This window comes from Nelusetta ayraudi, unplaced genomic scaffold (genome assembly GCF_046127955.1).
Source record: "Nelusetta ayraudi isolate G7.1 ecotype Tasmania unplaced genomic scaffold, CSIRO-AGI_Nayr_v1 ptg000004l, whole genome shotgun sequence".
Classification (NCBI taxonomy): Eukaryota; Metazoa; Chordata; class Actinopteri; order Tetraodontiformes; family Monacanthidae; genus Nelusetta; species Nelusetta ayraudi.
Genome location: NW_027466054.1, coordinates 6,345,526 through 6,371,905, shown reverse-complemented (window position 1 = coordinate 6,371,905; position 26,380 = coordinate 6,345,526). Strand labels below are relative to the sequence as shown.

Here is a 26,380-nt window from a genome sequence, read left to right as displayed (position 1 = left end):
TTTTCAAAAAACAACTTTGCTTCATGAAATTCTTCTTCTTCTTCTTCTTCTCTTAAATTAACTATGAATAATTTAACTGGAAAATGATGGCGTGGCAAGCATGAACAAAATGCATAAAAACCTTTAATGTCTGTGCTCAACACTAAAACCACATCCATCTCACTCATGGTGCTTGTGAAAGACCTCAAAGCTCTTCTTGGCTCTCAGGATGAGGTGGTTCAACATAAGTTTCTTTTTTCTGTTACTGTCTGTCATCGCAGTGTTGGCTGAATCTCCACCGGTCTTGATCAAAAATCCTGAGTCCTTCCAGTCTGAGGCCGAGTCAAAATGTCTCAGACTCTGAGACCCTTAAAAAGTGGTCCAGCTCTCTTGGGGCGTCACACGCAGGACAAGTCACCACCATGGAGACACAAACAACAACTCCCGCTCACTCCTAATTGCAAATTTGCCTCACGTGCGTCTTTGGACTGCGGGACGAAGCCGGAGAACCCGGAAAACCTCACGCACACACGCTGAGAACATGCAAACCCCACACAGAGAGCGTGACCTTGACGACCTTCTGGCTGTGAGGCCACAGCGCCAACCGCTGCCCCCTGGTGTCAAGGCCAGCCCAGGTGCAGTTGATTAAAATTCAAATTTATGTGGCAATATTTAATGTATGGTATGATATAGGTGTTGCAACATTACAATGCAGTGCTTGGCACTCTTGCCTCACAGGTTGTGGGTTTGAGTCCCGTGTTCCCATGCACTTGCTTCCTGTGTCTGCGAGGCTTTTCTCCAGGAAGTGCAGCTTCCTCCCACCGTTCAGTCTGAATAACTGGCAATGGTAATTAATCAGTAAGTGTGACTGCAAATGGCCTTTTTCTCTCTAAGTTTCTCTATGTGGCCCTGTGATAAACTAGAGATGTGCCTAGTGTGAAACCCTGCCTTTGCCCCTAAGCATGTGGGTGGGATGGAATCTAACAGGACAGGAGGATGGATCATATCAAAAATGATTAAACAAATTCACGGCTTGCTCTGAATACTCTGCAGAAAATTAATTTGACGGTATGCATATATGTTGCCCCTTTTATGTCTGTCAAAAGCATGTCACTTGTCCCTGTTGTATATTACAGAACTGTTGTGTCTGTGACTCAAAACTCATATATAGAGCCTGATATAATAATGTAAGTTGATTGAGCACTTAAAACAGATAGCAAACCATCTAATCTATTCAGGGAGTAGGTTAATGTTCTAAAAACATGCATGGTTATGATTTAACTTCATAGATTTTGTGCTTAACGAGACGTGAAAAGACCAGGTCAAGTCACGCTGCATCTCTGAACACTGCTATAACAACATGTTAACGACAACTGTTACTGTGAAAGCCATTTATCGTGGTAAAACCTGGCACAGATCTCTTTGCTGCTCTGTGGTGTGACGACATTACTCCTGTGATTGTGCATAAAGTTGGAGTGGAGCTGCAAGCAGGGTCCACGACGGGAGCAAGGGGACAGCGAGTTTTGCAGAGGAGGGAGAGAAAAAGAGCGGCGACTAATGGCCACAGGCTGCTTTTCTCTACATCTACATCAATCTGAATATGCGCACATCTGCATTACTGGTGGAATATTCATTTTCATTATCCAAGGAAGCGTCTCTCGGAGTGAAGGCGAAAACCAATGTACAAAAGTCTGCACAGAGGTCAGAGAGGCTGAAACCGCCCATAAGCACGACTTAAGTCCCATCATTAGCTTAGCTTAGCTTAATTAGTTACTCCAAAAGCAAATAGACAGCCATGAGGAGGAATAAAGTCACACAAGCTCTGCTGCATGCAAGACTTAAGCAAGAGATCCTGGTCTGTTAATGTGTGTATGTGTGTATGTATACGTATGTGTAAATGTGTGTGTTTTTCATCAAACATTTCCCACGCACATTAATGCCCATTCAGTTGGCGATGGAGGCACAAACAGGGGGAGGACGAACGTGAGCGATAAATTATGAGGCGGTTTGAGCGGATGCAGGCAGACAGACTGACGTGAAGGATGAGTCCAGTTAAAAGATGGACTGCTGACGGGGCAAAGGTCAAAGGCCATAGGTCAACGGTTACAGTCTAGTCAGCAAGAGCAGACCCCACCGGACGCCACCGCGGCCACTGTAGCGCGTGTGAGTGTGTGTGTGTGTGTGTGTGTGTGTGTGTGTGTGTGTGTGTAGACATACATGTACCTGTGTGCACAATTAAATCTGAAAATTATCCCTCAGGCACAGATATATGTGTATATGTGTATCTGCCATTAATGTTACAGTGTGCGTGGCGGCGTGTGTGTGTGTGTGTGTGTGCGCGTGTTTTTCCACGTGTGTGAGCGCCCGTGCGTGACCCCGTGCACTACACCCTGACAGGAAGGGCCAGGGGGTCTGGGGGAGCGCCGGACCCAAAGGTGTCAATCACAGATTTAGACTGACAGATGAGCTCGCTCGTGCCGCTCTCCCTCTCTCTCTCTCTCTCTCTCTGTCACACACACACACACACACACACACACACACACACGCACTCACTCTCCCTCTCAGGACCACACTCTGTCACTCTCTCCGGCTGCCCGTCTTTCACTCCCTCCTCCCGCCTCAGCGCTCTTTTCTTTCGCCCCCTTTTCTCTTCCTCCTTTTTTTTGGTCCCGTCTCGCAGCCCGTGTCCGTGCGTCCTCCTCCTCGCCATGTTTTCACTTTGCCAGCCACCCTACCCTCCTCCCCACCAACCCTCCTCCCCGACCCCATTGCCTCTTTTTGGCTGTTTGCCTTTCAGCCCGTTTTGCCATCTCAGACCTTCTCCTGCTCTGCACTCTCGCAGCAGATCCCTCACAGGTTTCCCATGGTGCTCTCTGAGACACCATCAATTCCCACCGGCTTCCCGCAGGGGTACGGAGCCTGTCGGGACAGGCGTTTCGGAAGACTGTGCCCACTATGTTGTTGGAAATCGTTGGGCACAGCTGATTCAGACGTGGTCACGATTCACGTAACATTGAAATTGTGCACAGATTACATGGGAAAAGTCATGAATGCGCACGGGTACAGCACGATTGAACAGAACGTGCACATGCTTCCTACAGCTTGATCAAGTAAGTCGGCGTACACACGATTTTCTGCTATGTTGTCTGCACAATTTATAATAGCATAACTCATACCCGTGATTTACGATGGTGCCATGTGTAATTTCACAGACATTTCACAAATTTGTAAAATGTCTGTGAAGGTTCTCAGTCATCAAGGTCATCTTCATGTACAGTAAAGGGGTTACGTTGGGGCAACAGGAAACTTTACAAAAAGTGTGCACATTTGACATTATGTTCTCTCTTTTTTTTCACTTGAGTTTTTCACTTGAGGTTTCTTGTGTTTTAGTATTGTGTATTTTATACTGGTCCAATTTAGGGCTGCACTCACACCAAATCCCACACTGTGGCACAAACTTCAAACACATATGGAGTGTTTTTTTTCTTTTGTTTCACCTGCTGCAGTTTGAGTTTAGAACTGGCCTCCACAGTTGGTGTCACACAGTGAAATCCATCCTAACGACAACCGAACACGTGACAGCAAAGTGCAGTAACACAACTGGTCGCGCTTCATTATTTCAGTGAGACTGCCCTCTTCAGTGCACAGCTGGACGGCCCTGTTGCACCTGGTCACCGTGACGGAAGTGGCCAGTCGCTCTTTTTAGACGCTAATTGAAACGACTCAGATTGAGGCAAACACGCACTTGATCCCAGTAGCAAAAACTAACTAGACAGAAGTATAAAAATACATTATATTAGAAAAAATATATATATTCCTATGTTTTATTCATCATTTATATTATTATTATATATAATATTTTGACTTAAACTACACTGCTTAAACTGTATTTGCATTCTGTAGAAACCTTTGAATGGTCATGTGGAATAGAAAAAGTCACCAGAGTCTCCAGCAACAACGTGGTGTGAAGCAAATGTAATTTTTTTGTGAACTCTCTCTTTAATTGGCGTACAGTACAAGTACAACAGTGGCTCATTTTACACCAGCATTTTGATTTTAACAAGGTAAAAAAAATTCAAAATCAAAATACATAACGCACACTTATCTTCATTCGTGTCTTCCAAACAACCGATGCTACAATACCGAAGGAGACTTCTAAACTCTAAAGAAAAGACAGGATTTCTCCTTTTTTCATGATTAATTCCTCCCTGTTCTGTGACACGGCTGTACGCTTGCTTGCTCAGCCACGGCGCAGATTTCCCTCCATGTTTTACAAAGTCTTTTTAAGACAAGTTTAGACTTCTGACACAAAATGCAACAAATCCATCGCTTGAAATGTGGAGTTTTGTGTGATGTGGTAAGTTTGTTTGCCTACTTGAAAAGTCATTGACCTTAAACACATTTTGACCTCTTGCTCAAAATGTTTCAATAGATAATACAGAAGTCGGGGAGGGTTTTCTGTGTATAAAAAGCACAAATCACTCTAAGTGAATGTGTCTTGTGAATACGTACGCACGCCACCTCTGTGCACACTGAACAAGGACCAATCAGACCATGATCCACAAAGCATGAATTCTTATCCATTCTCACATTCCATTTAGAATAAGAGTGTAGATGGCAAGCAGTGATTCACTGAGGATGAGCCATGTTTCGATGACACGAGGTGTCCAGATTGTGCTGACGCCGCCGCCAGCAGCGCTAACACTGACAGACCTCCGGGGTACAAAGCCGACCATTCAGTTCCGCGGCGCACTAACCTGACAATAGACGCATTCTGATGAGGTGACACTTCAGCAATTCACTCCTTCAAAAAGTCACTTTGCAAATATAGTCAAGAGCCTAATAGACTTCCACTGCTCTGGGGAGCTGAATCCAGTAACCACACAGAGGTCGATGCTCGACGTGTGGTTTTGCTGATGCAAATTTTAACCGATGTTATAATATATAATAATAATATATTTGTTTTTGCGCTCGGTGCCTCCTTGTATAAGAAGCCTCCAGTCGGCCTGTGAAGGTGTGTATCTCATCACCTCGCTAGCAGCTGCAGTCACACGCCTGCGGAAGAGCAGCCCCCTTGTGTTGTTTTGATGAAAGGCTATTTTTGTCCTCCAAGGTTCAGGAGCGGTTGCGCTTCATCAGCGAGTTATTCATAAAAGAACTAGCGTAGAAGCACACAACTGAAGTTAAGACAATGCAACATCTAATCACCCACACCCTCATCGGGCACAATCTTTGGGTCTCGAACACAGGCACGACAAAATCATGTTGTAGCCACTGTACAGTGAGACTGCTATTGTCAACATGGAGCGATTCTAATTCCAACTTTTCCTTTCAGCTCATCATTTTGAAGCTTTAGTGGAAACAGAGGCGAACTGCTAACCATGCAGAAAAAGTAAACGTGGAGTCGAAAAGCACAGCAACAGCATATTGTACTCTTCTGAAGGATTTTGACAGTCCAAATTCAGCTCACTTAGACACCCCTTGAGTGCGAGGTTCTTCACATTTCGGCTTAATTTTAAGTAGGCAATGTGCTAGGGATATACAATTAAATATACTGCAGTGGATGATTTTTTTCTGATATGTGTGTAGTGCTGTAAATGTAGACATTCAGTAATATAAGGAGACTCTTGATTGAACAGCACGTGCATTTGATTTTTTTAGTGAGCTTGGTCATTGAAGATGTATGTGTCCGCAAGCATAGCTGCTCCAAAGCCACAACATCAACCCCCCCACCAAGGTCACACAGTTTACTTGAGAAGGAATTTTGACAAACAGAAGAACAGCACATTGACCGAATCCACCATTTGGCAGCCGCGTTAGATCAAGCACTAAGCTAAACCATGAAACTCTGAGAGTCACGTTTAAAGGCCCAGTGTGTAAGATTTACCAGCATCTAGTGGTAAGAAAGATTATTGGAAATTCCTTTTTTCTGGCGTCCAACTTCATCTTCCGTCTTTCTAATGGCAACAGTTGTTTCAGGATAAAATAACTAGAAACCCTCAAAACATCCAGGTTCTGGGCCCCTGCACATTTGACCACCTACTTATATTGTAACAACATGTACTTTGTATTAAAAATAATTGTTGTCAGCCAATGAAGACAGCAATGTAATGTAATGGTGTGTTATCAAGAACAGTGTATTAAATGCTTTTTCTGCTCAATCTCATGCCATAGATGTCTTTGAAATGTTCCACATGGGGCCTTTAAAACTCACTTCTTCTTGAACTCTGGGTGAAGTCTGGTAGATGACGACCAAAACATTAAAATGTCATAGTAAAATACTTGCGATTGTATTTCAGAAAGGGCCACACATACTGTACATGGATGGGTATACTGGTATATTTTTTTAAACTGTATCTCAGTGAGTGAGTGAGTTTGGTGGGTTGCACTATTTTTAGACAGATGCGGAAAAACATGCCTTGTTTTTAAGTTGAGATACCCCACAGCTTATATCTTAGACCTACAGCATCAATTAGAACCAAACATAAATTTCCATATGAAGTTTGTTTATCATTCAGTGGCTATTTTTAGCCTGACAACTTCTTGTATTCCTCACGAAAAACACAGATGAAAAAAAAAACAAATAGAAGAAGGTGGTTGAGAAACATTGAAAACGCTGCTTTGCGGTCAGAGGGAGCAGGTTGCACCTGGAGCTGTCACAAGTGATTTGCTTTCAGTCTGTAAAATGGGTACATGGGTTTGTGTACTATTTGTGTTTGGGCTTGAATCTGAAGGGGGGGGTGGAAAAAGAGAAGAGAGGCCCGTCTATTTCAGAGCGGAGAGCCACCCTGTCAAACTGCATTCAGAGGTACAGTAGCTTTTAAAAAAGAAAACATTGTGTTGCTTCTTTCTCAACACTCCTGCTCACATCCCCCCTCATCCCGTCTCCCTCCCTGCATAATCTCCCGCCTCTCATCCCCTTCTTCGCCCTCATCCTCTGATTCCACTCCCCTGCTCTCTGCCGCCGCCGCCGACTCCCTGTGTACCGCTCTATCTTCCATCTGCCTCTCCTCTGTCTCCCAGCCGCCTTTCATCGCAGCCCTCCTCCGTCTCTGCACCTGACAGAGGCGGGATCCAGCGGTAAATCTCCTAAAGCACCGTCATCCACTTGCGCTCTCATCACAGAGTCCACGAGAGAGACAGAGAGAGAGTGGGAGAGAGGGAGAGGCCAGAAAGACGTGCTGGGGGTGGGGGTGGGGGTAGGCGGTGAGGAGGTGAGGGGCGGGGTGAGAGATGCTAAGAATTTGTTTTGGGTGAGTGATGTGGTAACAAAGAAGCAAAAGTAAAAGGTAAAAGATGATTGCGGTTGTGAGGGGCGAAACAGGTGCGGAAAGGGCGGTGGGGAGGGGGAGTGAGGGGGGACAGAGAGTGAGGGGGGACGGGGAGCGAGGGGGGGAGGAGATAAAGACACAAGCGTTCACATAACTCAAGTGGAGTGCAGTCCATCCACACACTGGTTCCCACACACTCGCACAGCAGGGCGAGGCATCGTGATGAAGATCTCCCCTCCTCCCCCACTCCCCGACTCCCCCGGCCCCCCGGGTGACATCCGTCCTGCACCGGGACACTTGACTGAGCCGCTCCGGCGAAAAAATGCCACGGGTTCCACAGGAAGGGCGCGAAGTACCTCAAGTCATTATTTTTTTTACTTCATTTTTTGCATATTTGTCAGCACGTACGCAGAAAACGCTTTTGGCTTCAGCGTTGCTTGCGGCCACACGGAGCATGTAGCAGTAGTGTCACTTCCAATCACGTGATGCACCAGGGTCCGTCAGCCAATCAGAATGAGCCGAGACGCAGCGGCACGTACGATGCTGTGACGTCACGCTGGGAATAAACTCCTTTGTGGGGATTTTCTGATCCTAAAATCAGGTCGGAGTCGTCTCGACAGCCGTTTTACAGGTGATTCTTTTTGTATAGCGATCTATGGGAAAAATGTTTTTTGGGGTTGTATCAGGTTTTTGGCTGCAGTATTGGAAAAAGAAATGGCGCACTGCCACATTGTCAATCTGGTATTTGTGTTCTTATAAGACATCAAGGATGTATTTTTTTTCCAAGTGGCCACTCCGTGTACTACTTTGAAAAAAAGAATACATCACGGCCCAAAAGGCATTTTTAACATAGTGGCAAAACAAATATAAAGTCTGCAAAACACTTGACGGGATGCCCCCAACCTGAAACACAGTGCTCTAAATACTGGACTTTAAATCTACAATCAAAATCTTTCAATAAAAAAAAAAAAAAAAGACTTCTCGTCTCCTTCTAATTGACTGATGCGTCCTGATGCATCACGTGTGTTACAGACGCATGATGGGAAGTGAGACTGCACTTAAACACATTAACTTCTTGGGAATATGCACTGGGTGAGCGACTCCATCGAAACGAATGGGCCGCCATGTTGGATTCTGGGGGGCCTGTAATAGATCCCTGGTGCCAGTGCTCTCTCCCACCGCACGCTGCCCTCCTCCTCCTCCTCCCCCGCCCCCCACACACCCACCCTTCCCCTCTCTCCCTTGTTTGTCCGCTCGCCCGACGTGCGTAAATCCGTCGCAGGCGGCGCGGCGCGGCGGAGTGTCCACAGCCGGTGGTTTATGGCTGCCGAGGCCTGATTACATCGGCGCGAGCGGAGGGGCGAGCAGACCGGTGGCTCTATCTGTCTTGTGCGCGGCTGACTGAGCAGACACGCGGCGGGCGGGCGAGAGAGCGGAGATGGCTCAGCCAGGGACACTTGGCCCGCCTCCCAGAGATCTCGCTGGGAAAACAGCCACGGTGGCGGTAGTGGCGGTAGCAGCGGCAGCGGCAGCGGTGCCAAACGCCGGAAAAACGCACCGATTTCATACGTGATTTACAGGTTTCACGTCCGCCGTCGAATCTTGTTCACACTTAAAACTGAAAACATCCGACGGCAGAGACATGAGTTTTGGGGAGGGGGTGTGAAATAAAAGGATATAAATTTGAGGTGAACGACTCCGCGCATTTGCTGGATGTTCTCCTCCACTTGCAAGTAATAGACCTTTTCCCAGCAATCCAGATTAGGAAAATTAGGATCAAGGAATGAAATATCTTTTTATTACGGCAAGAATTCATCATTTTGCACTTGCCAGGCTGAGTTAGCCAGCGTGGCCGACAGCTGATAACTCCTGATTTACGCTGCTGATCCCCCAGAACATGACCTGAATGTATTTACAGGTGTATTAAATTTCTCAGTCATTTGTATGGGCGGCCATGTCATGACATATATATTCTCACCATCAGAGCTCTCCGACTTCAGCAGTTTACTCCGTTATATGAATATTTGAAGTAGAAGTCCATACCATTCTGCCATGGAAACATAAATTACATTTCCGTCTCTCAGATGTGTAAGGTTTCTTTAAACATTTAAAACCTTTTTTGCATAGAAGCTGAAGCTGTAACATAAAAGATATAACGCTAATGTGTTATTTATTAGTTTGAATTTTTATATAATACTCAGAAATGACCTTTAAATAGCTCAGTTCTTTTTGAAAAACAATCCACAATCAAATTTATTTAAACAACAGTATCCTGTTTTTACAATCAGTTTTTGGGTCATTTGAACAGGTTGAGTTTTTTTTTTTTTTTTAAATTGAGTATCACCAATAAGAACTCTGACTTGAACTAGATGTTGAACAAATTGTGATAAAACATAATGTATGCCCCCCCACCTTCCCCCCCACATTAGTTGGCCTGATTGGTGCACACTACTGTACTTGGTTAAAATCCAGGTGCATTGAAGAAAAAATAAATCTTCCAATTCCCTGCATATGTTCTTCCTCCACATCACAGATGTCACTGATCCTGGGAACACTGGTTTAAAAAAAAAGCTTTCAGCTTTACCTTCTTCAACAGATCAATTTTTTTGTCTGTCTCATAAAGCGGACAACAAATTATATAACAGGGGCTGCCCCACTAAAAGTTACAAAAAGAGCACTTTTTATTGCCAGTATGTTCAAGTCTAATTAACTTTGCTTCAAAGATGGCCAGACCTGATACGGGACAAGGTTTTGTTTTGAGGTGCTCTTGCCTAATAACACGGCGCCACGGTGGCTTTATGTAATACACAGCGGGATAAGGCAGAGGTAGCACGCTTCATCTTGTGGCTGCAAGTGTGCACTAGCCAGGAGACAGCCTGGATAGGGAGGAGAGTGGCGTAGAGTGGAGACACAGCAGAGTGTTGCTGCGTCTACGGAGCGTTAGGGTGCCGAGCCCGTTCTGCCACGCAGAGATCGGAGCAGCGGAGGGAGGACGAGCGCTGGACACCGTGACAAGCGACGGGAGGAATAAAAAAACAATAAATGAAGATGATGATGGAGTGCAAGAGATGGCAGAGACAGAAGTGAGGAAAGGGAGGATGGTGACGGGGGTCCGAGAATGTGCAGCAGAGTGCAGGCCCACCCACAATCGGGGGAGGGCGGGGGGGAGTTGCCCTGTATATGGCGTTAGAGAGAGCAAAGTGGAGTAACACGATTGAGGGGTTGTGGGGAGGTCCTCCCCCAGTGCCTGATGTCGTCTCCCTTCACTTCCACTGAAGAACCACCTTCAGCCACTGTGAGTTATTAGTGCTCCAGATAGTGAAGACACAGATAGGGGGGGGGGGGGGCTTTGTGCGCCTGTATCAACGTGCCGGCGCGCATGCGTACGCGCTTCGACTAATTGCATGTGAAATGTGGATGAAAACCAAGGCGTTAGGTTTTTAATCAGCCCCATCTGAGCGCTGCGCGGGGACTCGGAGAGGCTTTCATGTAGCGTTCCCTTTTTCTCCCCGTTTCCCTCTCTTTCTCTAAACAGCACCCGAATCCTTCTCTCTCTCTCTCTCTCTCTCTCTCTCTCTCTCTCTCTCTCACACACACACACACACACACATAAAAAACCAACCCCCCCTCCTCCTTATACCTTCTGTTCTAAATTTACACCTATCATGAGACCAGGAGAAGCGGTGGGTGTGTGGGGAGGCAAAGAAGAGCGAGACAAGGTAGTGGGAGTGTTGGAGGTGGAGGAGTTGGAAGGAAGAGGGACGCAAGAGGGTGTGTGCCTGCATGCACGTGCACATGTGACACACAGAGGTGGCAGAAGTGTTGGGGGGGAAACCAAGGAAGAGGGAACTCGATAGGAGGAAGGGAACAGAGGGCAGGATGGGGGTTGGGGGTGTGGGGGATGTGCAGAGTCAAACTTGATTTATACAGTGGGCATGAGAAATGGAGGGGGAGGTGTCAGGGGGAGTCCGGCAGACGGGGGAGATGGCGAGGGAGGAAGAAGGACAGCGGTGTATTAGTCAAGGTGTCCAGTCTGCGTATTGCCTGCTGTGCAATACCCTCCTCTGATTTACTCCGCTGGCTGACTGATGAGCGGGAGGGAGCGGGCGGCGGCGGGCGAGCGAGGAGCGAGGGTGAGGGAGGGAGGTGGTGGTGAGTTTGGGGAGTGGGGGGGGGGGGGGGGGGTGGTACGTCTCGCAACAAGCGTTTAGGCCAAATTAACGGCGGCTCATAAATTAGATTAACAGCCAGAGAGGAGGGGGGTGGGGTAAGGGGGTTGGGGGGGGGGGGGTGCGTGCGCATGCGTGGTAGCACCGCGCCGCACGGCGGGTGAGTGATGGCGCGTCAGGGGGGAACAATTTGAGAGCAATGCAAACAGATTACACCGTGATAAAGTGGCCATATCCAACTGCTCGCTCATACAAACGCAATCTTCCCCTGATTACCGCACGGGCCGAAATGTTTTCCCCCGCATGATTCGCCCATAAAGGGAAACGGCGAGCGGGTCTTTGCTCGTCGACGCCGAGTTGCCCACCTTTTTATTTGGCCATCATTTCTTCCCCTCTCGTCTGTCTGCACAAACAGGAAGACTGTTGCGATCACTGGACGTGTGATTGAGACAATGGCCGTCAGTGAGCTGGACTCATCGCAAGTTGTTAATATTGGATAATCTAATGCACAATAAAGCCAAAATGTATTGTCACAATGTACAGGATACATATCGCAAAGAACCATTAGTTTATATTTATTGCACCATCCGTTAATGTTTGATGTAGCAGTTGATGAGATGGATTCCAGGGTGGCGCCCTTGGTGATGTCCAGTCACCAGCGACTTGAAGTGAAATCTTGGTGGTGAAACGGCCCAAGGAAAGGCAGGAATAAAAATGTTTGGAGGCATTAGAATGTTCTTTGTGTAATCAGGAAATTATATTAACATGCAGCTGAGCTGCTTCATGGTCAATATATCAGCTGAAGCCAGGTGGGCGCCTCCGAACAACACTGGAATGGGATTGTTTTATTCCAATGTTTCTCCCAACCATATCAAGAAGGATCTTTGTTTTTATTGGAAGCCAAATCAAATCATTGAATCATCAGTCCTGGTTCAAAACACACTTTAATAGTGTTGTGAAATGAATGCTTTGGTGCATTGGTTCATTTGATTGCCCTTTTAGCTGTTCACTGAAGCCTCAATTTGTTGGCAAAGGTTGGTTCTCGCTCCCAAGTTCTTGAAAACCAACATATTGAGTCAAGGCTGAGAAAGAAATAGTTGTTTTTTTGTTATGAAAGCTTATGTGATGAGCGTCACCGGCTTTAGCATAATGTTTAGGAGAAAATAGACTGTTGGCTTTATTTTATTTTTCTAATTAAAAAAAACAAAACAACAGACAATATTGTAAGAAAGTCTGAAAACCACTACTGCCATGACAAGGTTACTACACATATATACCACATACTATATACTAGTGGTATTTGTTATAGTATAGTATAGTATAGTATATAGTAGTACTAGTCTAGTAATGCAGCTGATGTACCATTAAAGCCACTAAAGTGTCTCTTTGAATGTGCTGGTTCTGCTCGACTCAGTCAGAACCAGAAGGGCAGTCCACCTTCTTGCTTGTCTGTTTTTCCAAAGTTGTGCTTCACCCGGTGAAGACCGGGCCTATATTTTCAAAGTGCATGGTAGGTTTTTTGGCAGGAGATTGGGAGATTGTCTCTGGCTGGTGTTGGTCCCAGCGATCATCACCCGGCCAGCTTGCTTTGGCCGTGCTACGGGAGTAATCCATCTCAGCAGTGACTCAGAGGGGCTGAACAGGCAACCCAAGTGCGACTCAGCGCCACTTCGCTTGACTCAACCTGGCCAATGGTGCCACTGAGAAAAGGGCCAGCAACTAGTTTGCACCGAACAGAAAATGAATGCAATCCATACATTCTAATGGTTGAAGGGAAGAATAACCCACGGGGGACCCATGCAAAAGTCCAAAAATAAAAGTGCTGATCCAGCCAGGATCACTACTCTTGAGGCTCGCAGCTCGCAGGTATTGCGCTACCCACTGAGCCACCAATTGTGCGGATGTATGGATTTTTGCTTTTCAACATTATTTGTCTGGGATAACAATCCCTTCATGACATTTCCCAAGTGACACGTCCGGTCTAAACATAACAATATGTAAAACCAAACCACACAAATAGCCTTTTGTGTGGTTCGGTCTCCGTTTCTGTGCCCAGATAGAAAGCTTTCACACTTGCCCACTCCCATGGAATCTTATGAAATAAGTTCCTTTGGCAAAAAAAAACTTAACAGATACAGAAACATGCTTTGCTACCAGATGGGATTGCCAACATTACTCCAATTTACAGTTTATCAAGCTTCAGATTGTGTCCCCCGGCTTCTCTGTTCCTATGTATTGTGTGAGCCACACGTAGCATAAATCCTCCCTTGTAAAAGTTATTTACGTTGCCCCCCAAGCCCCGCCCCCCCCACCCCAAAAGAAATGTTAACTCGGTCAGGAGAGCAGCCGCCCGCCGATCGCTCTGTGATTACAGCTGCGCTTGACTGAGCGATATACTAAATACACGACACGCACACACACACACAGACATCCACCACAAACACGCACGCACACACCAATCCTGGCAGAGTGGAGTTGTTGCTCGGAGTGATTAAAGCGCCGTGCCTCCGTGAGTGTCACCCGGGTGCCGCCGCGTCTTAAATCAGGACAGTGGGGCTCAGATTGGGTATTGACTGGCCTGCAGAAGCCTCCATCCATCACGCTGAGAAACGATAGCGCCGAGAGCCGCCCTGATGAACACATATACCACCGATGTCGCTCGCTGCCTGCCGCAGGTGACGCGAGGTTAGGGTTAAGAGACACGGGTTTATTTATGCCGCGAGCGAGCGGAGAGGCACGCTTGGACTGGCAGATGCGGGGCGACGTCCCCCCGTTAAGATATGGAAAACCAAAACACGCATCTTCGAGGGCAAATGGCTGCCACCCCGTGACAAAACACAAAGCGACAAGACGCATCTGCCCGGATGTGCGGCACTTACTGTAAAAGGGAGTAAAACTTCCCACTTGGGAGGCGGCAGCGGCACCGCTCGGCTTTGAGGGGCCTCGGCGGCGTCTTCTGACTGTGTGCCTAATGATAATAAATGAGCCATCATGGGTGGGGAGGGAGCCACTAAGTCATCCCCTCCATCGACAGGAGGAAAAACCAGGAGCCCCAAGGTCACCCCGCTGACAGCATCACCCTCCCCGACGGCTCAGCGTGTACGAAGTGGCACGCGCGTACATGCGAACGTGTCGGAGGGCGGCTGAAAAATCAACACGAAGACGACATCGAGCGTGCAGTTTTTCAGTAGCGTGACCGACTGGTCACGGTTTTGGTTTGAAACATTTTTGCTTCAAACATTAGTTACTAGCAGGGATGCACTGATACCCGATGCCACTATCAGATCTTGAGTACTCTACTCGTGCTCGTAAAATACGTGCCGATACAACGGCACTGATACCAGTTGCATATATATGTATATGACAATTTTGTTACATTTGTGTCTGCAGTGAAACCTGTAACTGTCGCCCTGTTCTAGAAAAACATGCTGAGGAATGTTGTTCAAAGAACAGAACATCTGTGGAAAACTCCAGAAAATTCAAAATAATTCTATAATGTGTAATGGCCGTATTAGTGAGTACCAAAACTCAAGTACTCGTACTCTACCCGTTCTGTAAAAAAGAGGTACAGGTGCAGCCCTAGTTATTACATTAGACAACCAAAATAAAACCCCGAAAATAACAAGCGTGGTGTTGAATATTTTGACGTATTGTCTTGTGGGCTGAATACATTTCCTATAGGTGCTTTCCTACTGAGCACAGTCTGGTTCACTTTGGTAGAGGACGGTCCTAGGAGCCCCTGTGCAGAGACATGTGTACAAGGAGAGTGCTCTCTTCGCATTTTATTTAACTGATAAACAACCTAAGGCCTCGTCCACACAGAGATGAAACCAATATTTATTTTTCATTTTAAAAAGGTAAACACAGCATTGTATTGAGAAATGTGTTTTGTCCTGGTGAAAACACTGAATATGCCTCAGTACGTATGGCCGGCCTGTAAGTGGCGCTGGAATGCTGCCACAGCAATACACCTGACAGCAGAGAAGAAGACAGAGGGCATCCCATAAAACTCATAAAAGCTATAAAAAAGCAAGAAAAAGGAGCAACATAGGAAGGGAATGGCAGTAAATATGAATACATGCGTGTTAACTTGGACCAACTACAAAGTAGAACTCTGACCAAACGCAGTGTTGATCCATGTTCATCCATTGTCACGATTGATGGCGGGGTGAGTGCCTGCGGGTTAAGGGAGAGGTAGGGCCATGGTCTCATCACTTCAGAAAAGATGTGCAAGGGTTATAGACACGAAAACCCAAAGGTGGCATTTTGAGGTTTGAATACACCGAGACATGGTTTCAAAGAATGTGTGAATTCAGGCTCCCAAAACGCACAATAATAAACTTTTGTCTCCCAAAACTTGTCTTAGTGTTGACGACCTCTCAGGCGACAAGAAGAAGTGCCTTGTTTCCACTTTATCTTTGAATTGACAGTTGCTTAACGGAGGCCAGATTGAAAATGTTTCAGTTTTTCACCGAACCTGTGTTTACTGATGTCCTTTTTCTTGCTACTGCTTGGCTCTTCCACCTCGCCAATGCACTGTCCCGAGTCACAGGAAGTCAGCATATTCATGAAAATGACTTGGGTACAACAACCTCTCTTCTCGCCTCCTTCGACCAGCCTAAGAAATGCAACATGTTGCCGCTCTGGTTCCCAGACACTTCCAGACGGAGGTGGAGCAGCTTCTTTTGGCTGAGATCCAGGGTGCATTATGACTTGCCCCTGTGCAAGAAGGCTGTAATATCCGCAGACTTCAAACTGTACAGTGCAAAGATCTTCACTGATAATGCAACCGTTACTATAGCAACAACCCAAAATAATTACACAGTCAGATAAGTCACAGCTTGCACAATGCACAATGACGAGGCTGACTGACTGATTTATTTCCTGCTTTCATGTAACGTGGGATCTGTCACTTCCCAATCCTCCAGGACACAAGTGGAAGCTCCTGAGTATTTTTAATGGACGTTGTTGCACTTTCCTACTGAGGATTCCCTTCAACTTCCTGCTGTTTCTCACAAACTGCAAAAAGGCTACGCAGGAAAAAATATTGTCCCCTACCAAGTTGGCCATAATATTGTATTGGCAAGTCACATGGTTCTGGAAGACTAATGGATGGAGAGTACATGAGTCTGCAAAAAGGTTTATGAAAATGCAGATGAACGAAATGTGCTGATCAGATCATTGTGCACCCTCTGTCAATGATCTAGTGTCCCTAGCTTTACAGTGTTCACTTTTTCTAACAAAAAGAAAACACATAAGATAAGCTAAAAAAACAAAAAAAAAACAACAACACAGCGCCACTTACAGGTCTGGCATATATACTGCAGAGTTTTCGTATGGATAAAAAGATTTCTTATTTTGTGTATGGAGAACTGTGCCTTTTTTAGGAGAGTCTTTTTTTTTGTTTTTTTTTTTTATAATGAATTTTCTAACTCTGTTCCACCGGAGTCCAGGCAAAATAAAATTTGCAAATGGGTAGAACATGTGACCCACACCTGAACATGACCGTGAAGTGGCACCTTCTGATTTCTGACCCTGTCCTCAATGGACTGTCCTAAATCTCCCATAGCATGTTAATTTAAATAGAGGGAAGCCAATAAAAACGGAGAGTAAAACTCGTGAGTTTTATTTATTCCGTACTAAAACTGTCAGTTTGTGGGAGCGGGAGGCATCAGAGGGCTGCTTGTGCAAACCAACAGAAGGAACACTTTCAACTGTGGGAATGCTTTTTCTCTGTCTTTTCCCCTCTCGCTTTCTCCAAAGCGCACGCGCGTGGCGCACGTAGGTACACACACTCATATAGATCGCATACGCACGCGTGACCGAGCGCGCACGCACGCACACACGCAGGCAGGTTGCAAGTTTAGACTGGAGCTGCAGAAAGCTAATTTGCACCACATTGAAATGCATCTCAATTAAAGAGAAACACATCGAGGTGCCAGGGGAGAAGAGAGGAGAGAGATGTGAGAGAACGGGAGGGAGGAACAGGGTGTGAAACAGATAGTGTGTGAGAGTATCAGAGTAATAGAAAGGGGGAGGGAGGGGCCGAGCTCATCTGTATTTGGCAAGGCAAGAAGAGAGCCAGGCAGAAGGAGAGAGTGGGGGAGCGAGTGTTTTCATCTCCATCTCTTGGAAAAACATCTCATTTTGGGATGAATCAGATTTAGAAAGGGTGTTAGGAGGTTGAGGCGCCGCTAAAGTCTCAACTAACTTCAACCTCGTTATCAGCGGCTCTGGTCGCGTGCCAGCACAACAGGGCTGCCCCTCTGAAAAAAAAACATTCTTTGTCCTACTGCGCTTGCACTCGGGTTTATTTTTAAGCCCAAGGCTGCGTACAGTATTTCTGGAGTTCGACCAAGACACAATAGGGATGTTTTTTTTTTTTCCTTTTACCTCGTTGCATAAGCAGATGTGACTGCATCCTGCATCACAGCCACTTTGGGATTTTTGTGAATCATTTTATAAATCCTTGTCCAGGGCCATGTTTCAGGTCGAAAAAACGCAGTTGACTTGCGTAAGTGGGCCTGAGATGTGATGCGATCGCTCGTCTGCCGTTCAGCAAGTGTGAATCGCTGAGCAAACTTTGCCACCTAATTCCGTGTAAAAAAAGGAAATAAACGCAAACTTGCATGAGTATGTTAAAATGCAAAGTGGATGTTCCCCCCGCTACGTGTGATTTCGTAAGTGTGCAACCGAAAGAACAAATGACAATCAGACGAAAGAGAGAGGGAGGGAGAGAGAGAGAGAGAGAGAGAGAGAGAGAGAGAGAGAGAGAGAGAGAGAGAGAGAAAAACACGCTCGCAATCTGTCACATGGGGGAAAAAAAGAAAAAAGAAAAATCAGGACTGGCTTTGTACGCTGCTGCCATTTTGCGTGGACTGTCATGTTCTGGAGTCTGCAGTGATGCTGCCAGCTTACAATCTTCACACCACAAAACACTCGTGCGGATTCTTTCTCTCATGCTGTCAAAAGATACTCAACTCATTTGGCCTCCAGTGATTGAGCCCCTTAACCAGGGCTTTGCAATGCGCTTCAATGTAAATCCCTATGAGTCAAGGAACACTCTGGGAAATCAAGTGCTTTTTCTTTCCGCTACCTGAGGTGCGGCTATGTGGACCACAAGAAATCGGATTAAAACGCGGACCTGGTTAAAATCGCGCTGAGTGAACTCCGAAGCACAGCGAGCTTGATTAACCTGGCGAACAAGTGGGTCTTAAACCCTGGCGGGTTTCTGGGTACGGCAGGATGTGGGACCAGGTGCGCCCGCGTCACAGCACACAGCCACTAGGAGAGTGGTTCTCAACTGGTGGAGTCTCAGGATGCACATTTTTTTCCTTATCAGGAAGTCGCAACCCAAATTTAATCCACAAAAATAAAGACTAGCCCACTGTCTATCATGTGTGATAAATAAATTATTGAAATTATTGAATTGAATTGTGTGTCCTGCAAAATAAATGCCCAACATTTTCTCTATAAATGTATTTTCTTTAAAAGCCACAACCCAAGCAAAACCCACTTTTGGGTCACGACCCACCAGTTGAGAAACACTGCACTTGGGGAAACCGCAAATCAACTCTGATCACTCATTTATTCAGCGCTCATATAAATGGGACAAACGGACCTCTTGCTTTGTCAGGAAAAAAAGTGAGAATGTGAACGTTGCGATCTAATACATCCACTCCTCAAGCGTCGACGCGTCTTGTTGCTCCAACTCTCCTCCCATAAAGCCCAGTCGTCGCGATCACCTCAGCTCCCGTCAGCGACACGGTGAAAGCTCGCCGCCGCAGAGAGCATCGTCTCATTTTCACCTGACAAGAAGTTGATGAGGGTCGTCAGGATTAAACGGCCACGTTAGTTCCCGGCTGGATCTGCCGCCAGCTCTCTCACACCTCTGCCCGTCACACTTGAATCCGAGACGATGAAAACTGTCTTTTTTGGAAACGATGATGTCATAGGCCCGCCCCTGCTTTGCCAGCTGAGCCGGCCGTGAGGAGCGGATGACGACTCACCACAACAACAAGCGCAACGTCAGGCAATGGATTTGTGATACTGCTACTAAAGATGATCCGCCTGAAGTTTTGTCTTCACCCTCCACTACAACAAAGAGCAAATGATTGACGATAACACACGGTAGAAGTATTCTTGGATCAACCGTCGGTTGTGTGCAATGTGAAAATAAACACAACAAAAGCAATTTGCTAACCTCCTGTTTTACTTTTTTTTATACACATGTATATATATATATATATATATATATATATATGAATATTGGGTCAGCTGACTTGGATATAGAACCAGAAAATGTATATGACCAAATGTCAGCAAACTTTAACTGGCACGACTCCCTCTTCATGGAGCCTTGAGGCTTTGTGTTGTACAGTAACTCAAGGCAGAAGTTCAACTTTGTCGTCCATGTACACCGTCTTGTCTCGTGTGATCTTTGCCATCTTCATGGTGGCATAAGAGCTGCAGCGTTTTCAGCAGCAGCATTTTCGTGTGAAAGTGTTTTTTTTTTTTTTTTTTAAACGTCCTCATGCAAAAACAATTTCTTTTTCCGAAGCATTTCTGAAAATGGTCGGTTTCAAAAAATGTTGTCTTTGTGTAAATTGGGCCTGAGATTGATACACAAAAAACTCACTGGTGGGGAAACTGGGACAGCTGGTGCGCCAACGTCTTTGGGGGGAGCGGGAGGGGGGGGAGGGTCGTGGAAGACGACGTGCGAGGAGAAACACTGCGAAGTTGCAAGAACAAGTTGGTCCAACAGCTTCCTCCTGCCTGCCTGGCTGCACCACCTGGCCCACAGTCCGCCTTCACTTGTGTTAAAGTTGGCGATCAGGTCTGGTCCGTCCTTTTTCGGTCTCCCCACCGGTTTGTCTCAGCTAAACAGGCAGCGGCCTTCATTTTTACAAAGCTCACACTGGTGACAAGCTCGTCAAAGCCACGGGAACTTTCTTTGTGCCGCCACTGACAGCTAAATATATAAATATGTGAGCTTAAAAAAAAGAGAAAGTGGGGACGGGGGAAATGCCTCCATGGATTTTTTTCCCTTCCTCTTTTCCTCCACTACTTTCAGTTAGCATAATCTCTCTCTGTCTGTCCCTCTTCTTTTTTTGCTCACTTGTTCTTTCCCTGACGTACACTTGGCGGAACCGAAACTCACGCAAGCCGTAAATCCGGACGCATCCCCCACACAAACATGTTCTCACACTATGTTACAAGCAATTAACTACAGTACTGATATTTAAAAAAAAAAAAAGCTAAAGACATAAAAAGACGTCTCCGTGTGCCCTTTGCAGCTCATCAGTCTGCCCTTGATGGCACTGCTCCATGAACCTCAGAATGACCCCACTTTTAGTTGGGGGGTGGGGCGAGGGGGTCTGACAGATAGAGTTGTCATCATATTAAGCGGGGAGTCTCTATTAGCGCAAATGGTGGCACATAACCAGAAAAATCGGCCGCGGACAGCAAGTGTGGCTATGTGGGAGGTGAGATGCTAACGGATGGTGTGTGGGAGAGTAATGTTTTATGTTGGAGGATGTGTGATTTCTCCATTATAGACAGGCCTAATTGATAAACAGGACAATAAAAGCGAGCAAATGGCCCCATAGATTAAGTCTACAGCCCAGCCGGCGCCGTAGGATCATCTTCGATATGAATGGCTGGAACAATGACACGGGCAATAATGGCATATTAAATAGGGGCTTTGCAACAATATCAGACAATGTCATCAGCCAGGAGAGAAACGGAGGAGTGAAATCTCGCTCATAAAAAAACGGGGAAGGGGGGCAGTGTTTCCCTGAGGGATCCCGCAAATGTCTCTCTCTCTCTCTCTCTCTCTCTCTCTCTCTCTCACACACACACACACACACACACACACACACACACACACACACACACACACACACACACACTTCTCACCTAACGTCTCCCACACACTTCCTCACCCCCCCTTGCACTTTACTTCCCCTCCGTGATGGGAATGCCGAGAGATAATTGCCACTAGTGGCCAATGTTTGATCCCCGTGCATGATGGGAAAACTAACTTCTCACATAAGGCAGAATAAAAAAAAAATAGGAGACAAAAGAGAGGGGGAAAAATACGGAATGCATCTTTAATAGCGATCGCTAGTCGTCGGTTCGACAGTGTGCACGTCAACAGAACGGTGGAAGCACTTGCGAGCGGAGGATGCTGCGAGTGAGTGAGTGAGTGAGTGAGTGTGTGTGTGTGTGTGTGTGTGTGTGTGTGTGTGTGTGTGTGTGTGTGTGTGTGTGTGTGTGTGTGTGTGTGTGAGTGATGCTGAGGAGTGAAAGAGTGCTGCTCACCGGAACAAGCGGATCAGCGCTCGGTGTACGGAGAATCCCGAGGAGTTTCCCCTCGTCTTTCTTCGCCCCAAGTTGAAGGCAGCGGCGAGACGCGCTCCCACAGTCCCGCCTGAGCTGCGAGGCAGAGGAGGGGAGAGAGGAGAGAGGAAGGAGGAGAGGAGAGGAGGTGAGACCACAACGGCGGGAAGAGACGGCGCTCGCGCTCATCCCGTGTCGGGAATCGAGGTCAGCTTCCGGCATCGACACTACAAAACCGCCGTTAAAATAAAGAAATACAATACATTGAAAATGGAAAGTCCATCGATAATTGCACACAGTTGACTCGCTAATCTGTCCGTACCTCTTCAACGAGACGGGACGACCGGTGGAGAGGGAACCAGAGCGGTGGAGGAGAGGGAAGAGGAGGAGGAGGTGAAGAAGAAAAAGAAGAAAAGGAGGAGGAGGAGGAGGAGGAGGAAGAAGAAGAAGGGGGACCGGCCAAGGCAGCGGCTGTCAGATTTGACTTCAAACTGGTGCTGGCGATGCGCACCGAGATAAGCTCCGGAGGAGAGAGAGAGAGAGAGAGAGAGAGAGAGAGAGAGAGAGAGAGAGAGAGAGAGAGAGAGAGCGAGAGAGAGGCGGGGGGAGAGAGAGAGAGAGAGAGTGAGAGAGAGCGTGTGTGTGTGTGTGTGTGTGAGAGAGAGAGAGAGAGAGAGAGAGAGAGATGGGGGAGAGGTGGGGTGGTGAGAGAAGAGAAGTGGATCCTGTGAATAAAAAAAAGCCCAAACCACCACTTAAAAGTTATAGCCAAGTAGGTCAAGAAAGCAAGGCGCGAGACGCTCAGCCAGCGCATCAAAAGCAACGACGCCACGTGAAGCCGTCAAAAGTCCCGATAACTGGGCTCATTTTGCTTTTTTAAAACATTTTTTACGGCGACACTTGAACGCATCACAGGCGCACCCCTCTCTCTCTCTCTCTCTCTCTCTCTCTCTCTCTCTCTCTCTCTCTCTCTCTTTTTTTATTTATTTATTTATTTTTTAACTCGACGGCATGCGGGGACGCGCGCCGCAACCACACGGTGGAACTTCATGTCCTGCCGCGCTGACACTCGCGCAAACTTTCAACAGCGCGAACCTTTCGTTGGAGCTTTTAAGGCACGTCGTCGTTAAAAGGAAGAAAAATGTTTTTTTCCCTCCCTCTCCCAAAGACATGACCTCAGACTTTTTGGCTCGCAGCCAAACTGACTTCAGGTGATGGAGGCATCTCAGGAGACCCGCAGCACTCGCAGTGTTTACAGCCCACTCATTAATTTGTCCAAAAGCAACAAATTCAGGATTCCTTCCTCCCTCGTTTTGCTGTGAACTCGCAGCACATTTATGTTTCCTTTTACAGGAAATAAAGAATGAACGATCCACTTTAAGGACACGCCGCAAAGAGTGGACAGAAGAATTAGAAGCACTTCGCCTCATCGCTTTTGCTTTCCAGGAAAGAAAAAATAAATGTGCTGGTTGAACACATGAGAGGACCAGGCCTGGCACTGTTTTCCGCAATAAATGGCACGTATTTAAAAGTAAATGTGAACAGACAACAACTGTGACTTTGAATGCAATTATCACGGTGCAATTATTCCACACATTGAGAATTAACGTGGGAAAATCACACATTCCAAACACGGTGACATTTGTGACATTGTTTGTTTTGTGATCTATAATTATGTTTTTTTTCTTTCTTTCTTCCTTCCTTATCTTTTCTCTTTTTTTTAACAAGGGTGACAGGCCTCATGCTATACTGCAGTCCACACTGGTGCATTTTACCTTTTCATGAAAATTCAAGCACTGCTTGGCTGGCAGAGCATGATGTGGATTTATTTATGTCAATTTAATTCAGACACGCCACGTGACCGACGGGAAGTAGCAGTGCTCACAGAAAATAGCAGAGCCTTCGCAGAGCACAAACAGATCTCTGGATTAATTCTGCAACGCAACACATATTTTGGATGGATTGCAAGGCTGTAAATCTGGTTTCTTTCTTTTTAATGCAAGAAACGCATGTCACTATCAATGTCAGCCAATGTAAGCTACATGCATTATTAAAATATTTTGATGTTCTTAGACTAAACGCTTTGGGCCAGTTTTGTTCATATTTTAAATTAAACTAATCGGGTTTAAATTGATTCCTGCTAATCCAGTGGCATCCCGAGTGTTTAATTTCAGATTAGCTAGTCTTTGACTACAGTCTAGGAGTAATGGAACCGAGGACTTGTCAGATCATGTTTAAGGGAGGTGTGTGTGTGTGTGTGTGTGTGTGTGTGTGTGTGTGTGTGTGGGGGGGGGTGTTAACATAGAGTGTGAACCCCAGACGTTAAAAGGAAATCAATAAAGGTGAGAGGAATTTTTTTTTTAAAGAAAACAATTTGTGCCAGCTAATTGACACAATTAAAAAATAAATAAATGAGCTGCAATTGTGAGTAATATGTTATTCAATTGATAAAGTAATAGCGACCCTCCAACAAGTTAGTTAATATTGTTTTTTTTGTTTTTTTAATGATGGCCAGATTGTAATCACTCACAAGTCACAAGTGCTTACATGATTACCACGTTGCCTTTTAAAGGTCCTGTGAAAAAACGTAAAAAATAAAAATAAATAAATAAAAATAAAATGCAACTGAAAAAAGCCATTGCTCACAGGTTGTTTTTCAAGTCAGATCAGCGTCCCAGTCGACTGGGATGACTAAAAGCCAACAACCCCCAGAAGGTGGAGCACATAATAATCATCCAGTTCAGATGGGAAAACCCTCCAGCACTCATTTGCTACAGTGTATATACTGCTTTCCCCACACACGTTCGCGTCAACTAAATGGCCTTTACTCTTCACGTCACGAGCCTCAAATTTTCATCAAAAAGTTGACCTGAGCTTGAACCATCTTTCGGAGGAGTCGAGACACACAGCCGCCTGCACTTGCAGCAGCAGCCAGTATGTTCAACTGGCAGCAGGACAAAAGGCAGAAAAAAAACCATTCATTAGAAAGCTGCTGTATAGTTTAACAGCATTAAAAAGAACTTGAACAAAAGACGAAAATCCTTCATGTTGAATTGTCCAGTGAGGAGATGGAGAGAGACATGACGCGCCTACAGCAGCAATACGTCAATGTTCTGAGCAACAGTGCCGCTGTGAACCTTTTCTCCCCTGAAGAGAAAATAATGCAGTGCAGTAACAATTCAACCAGAATTTAATCTTCCTATCTTCTCTTCAAATAAACTTTTTCAGTATAGAATGAATAATAATAATAATAATAATAATAATAATAATAATAATAATAATAATAATAATAATAATAATAATAATAATAATAACAATAATACAGTTCCATCACTTCTGTTCTCACTCAACATCTAAAAAGCAAAGGTCGATCTGTCATTGGCTTCCTCTGCCATTGGAACATGACATGCAGGTTATTGCAATATTCAGTTGGTGGGTCTGGGCTGCCTGAGATCATTCATACAGTGGAATGCCTCTGTCTCCTAACAACCTGAGTTACAGTCTCAGAGATGGTTTTCATTGATGTTGTCAAGGTGCTGTAAACCATTTCTCCAATGAGGCAAACAGCCTTTAATCTCAAGATAAACCTGCCTTTGGTCAGGTTGAATCTATGTATTCATTTAAATCTGGAATATCTCTCGTCTTCTTCCAAGAAAGGGAAGGAGATATTTTAACAGTCAGACAGACAAGGACAAATCATTTTTTTTTTAAATTCTTGTTGAGATAGCTGTTACACTAAGTCCAGGTTAGAATGCCAGTGAGTCTACAACCACAGACAACCAGTATGTGGAACCAGTGAGGAGATTGTAAAGGTGGAGACACTGGTGGTGTCCTATTTCTCTGTTATTAACGTCAGTCTCGGGTGGCCGTCAGTGGCGCTGGCACTGGAGGCAAGAGTGAAAAAACCTGGAACATTCACTCACATGTGCAAGGAACTGATGGAATCGGAGGGTGGTAAAAAAAAAAAAAAAAAAAAAAGGAGGTGAGGAGCAAATGTAGAGGGGAAGAAGAGGAGACAGTCGGAGTGAGAAGAAAGGAGGACCACCTTAAAATCTCCTCCATCCTTGAGAGGCGGCGCAGGGGATGAGGGAGAGAATCATTCCGAGCACTGTATCTTTTCACACCTCATTCCTGACTCACCACTTCATCTCCAACCCCCCCCCTCCAGCCCCGCCACTCCTCTCGCACCTCCCCCTCCCTCCCCCTCCCTCTCTGGCCGCCCACCCCATACTCTCCAGGAGCGTCGCGTGTTTGCTCCCAGATGTCTTGGAGATCCTCCTCTCCGTTTGCGGCGGGCGTGGGACGAGACGTGCGCGCACGTGCACACTACGGCCTGTGCGTAAACGGCACACGAAGCCGATACGTGGGTGGTTTGGGGATGTATTTTGAGACGCGTTCGGCCGGTGCACGCATGTTGCGGCATCGATCCGTGTTGCCGCTGCTTTGCACTCGGCGCTCGCAGTTTTTGCCAAACGATACATGAACAGTGCTCACGCGCTAACTTCACCGATACTTCCTTTCACGCAAATCAATGTCTCAGCCGCGCGATTGGGCCAATCAATCATATAATTTTCATCTCCCCTTGCAGAGGGCGGGAGGGAGGACAGGGGATGGAGTCAG

The 26,380-nt window shown here is 46.2% G+C and overlaps 1 protein-coding gene across 4 annotated transcripts in view; it reads right to left on the bottom strand.

Annotated features, from left to right (window-relative positions):
- The window catches only part of ptprdb (protein tyrosine phosphatase receptor type Db), a 164,640-nt gene extending 142,302 nt beyond the window's left edge, over nucleotides 1–22,338 (bottom strand). The window contains exons 1-2 of one of the 4 annotated variants that reach the window (XM_076031193.1): nucleotides 22,083–22,338; nucleotides 21,743–21,856 (exon numbers count right to left, since the gene is read on the bottom strand). The gene's annotated coding sequence lies outside the window, so the exon portion shown is untranslated. The remainder of the gene's footprint in view (nucleotides 1–21,742; nucleotides 21,857–22,082) is intronic. The other 3 variants (XM_076031201.1, XM_076031209.1, XM_076031217.1) reach the window with 3 other exon arrangements.
- Between the last annotated feature and the right edge of the window lie 4,042 nt (nucleotides 22,339–26,380).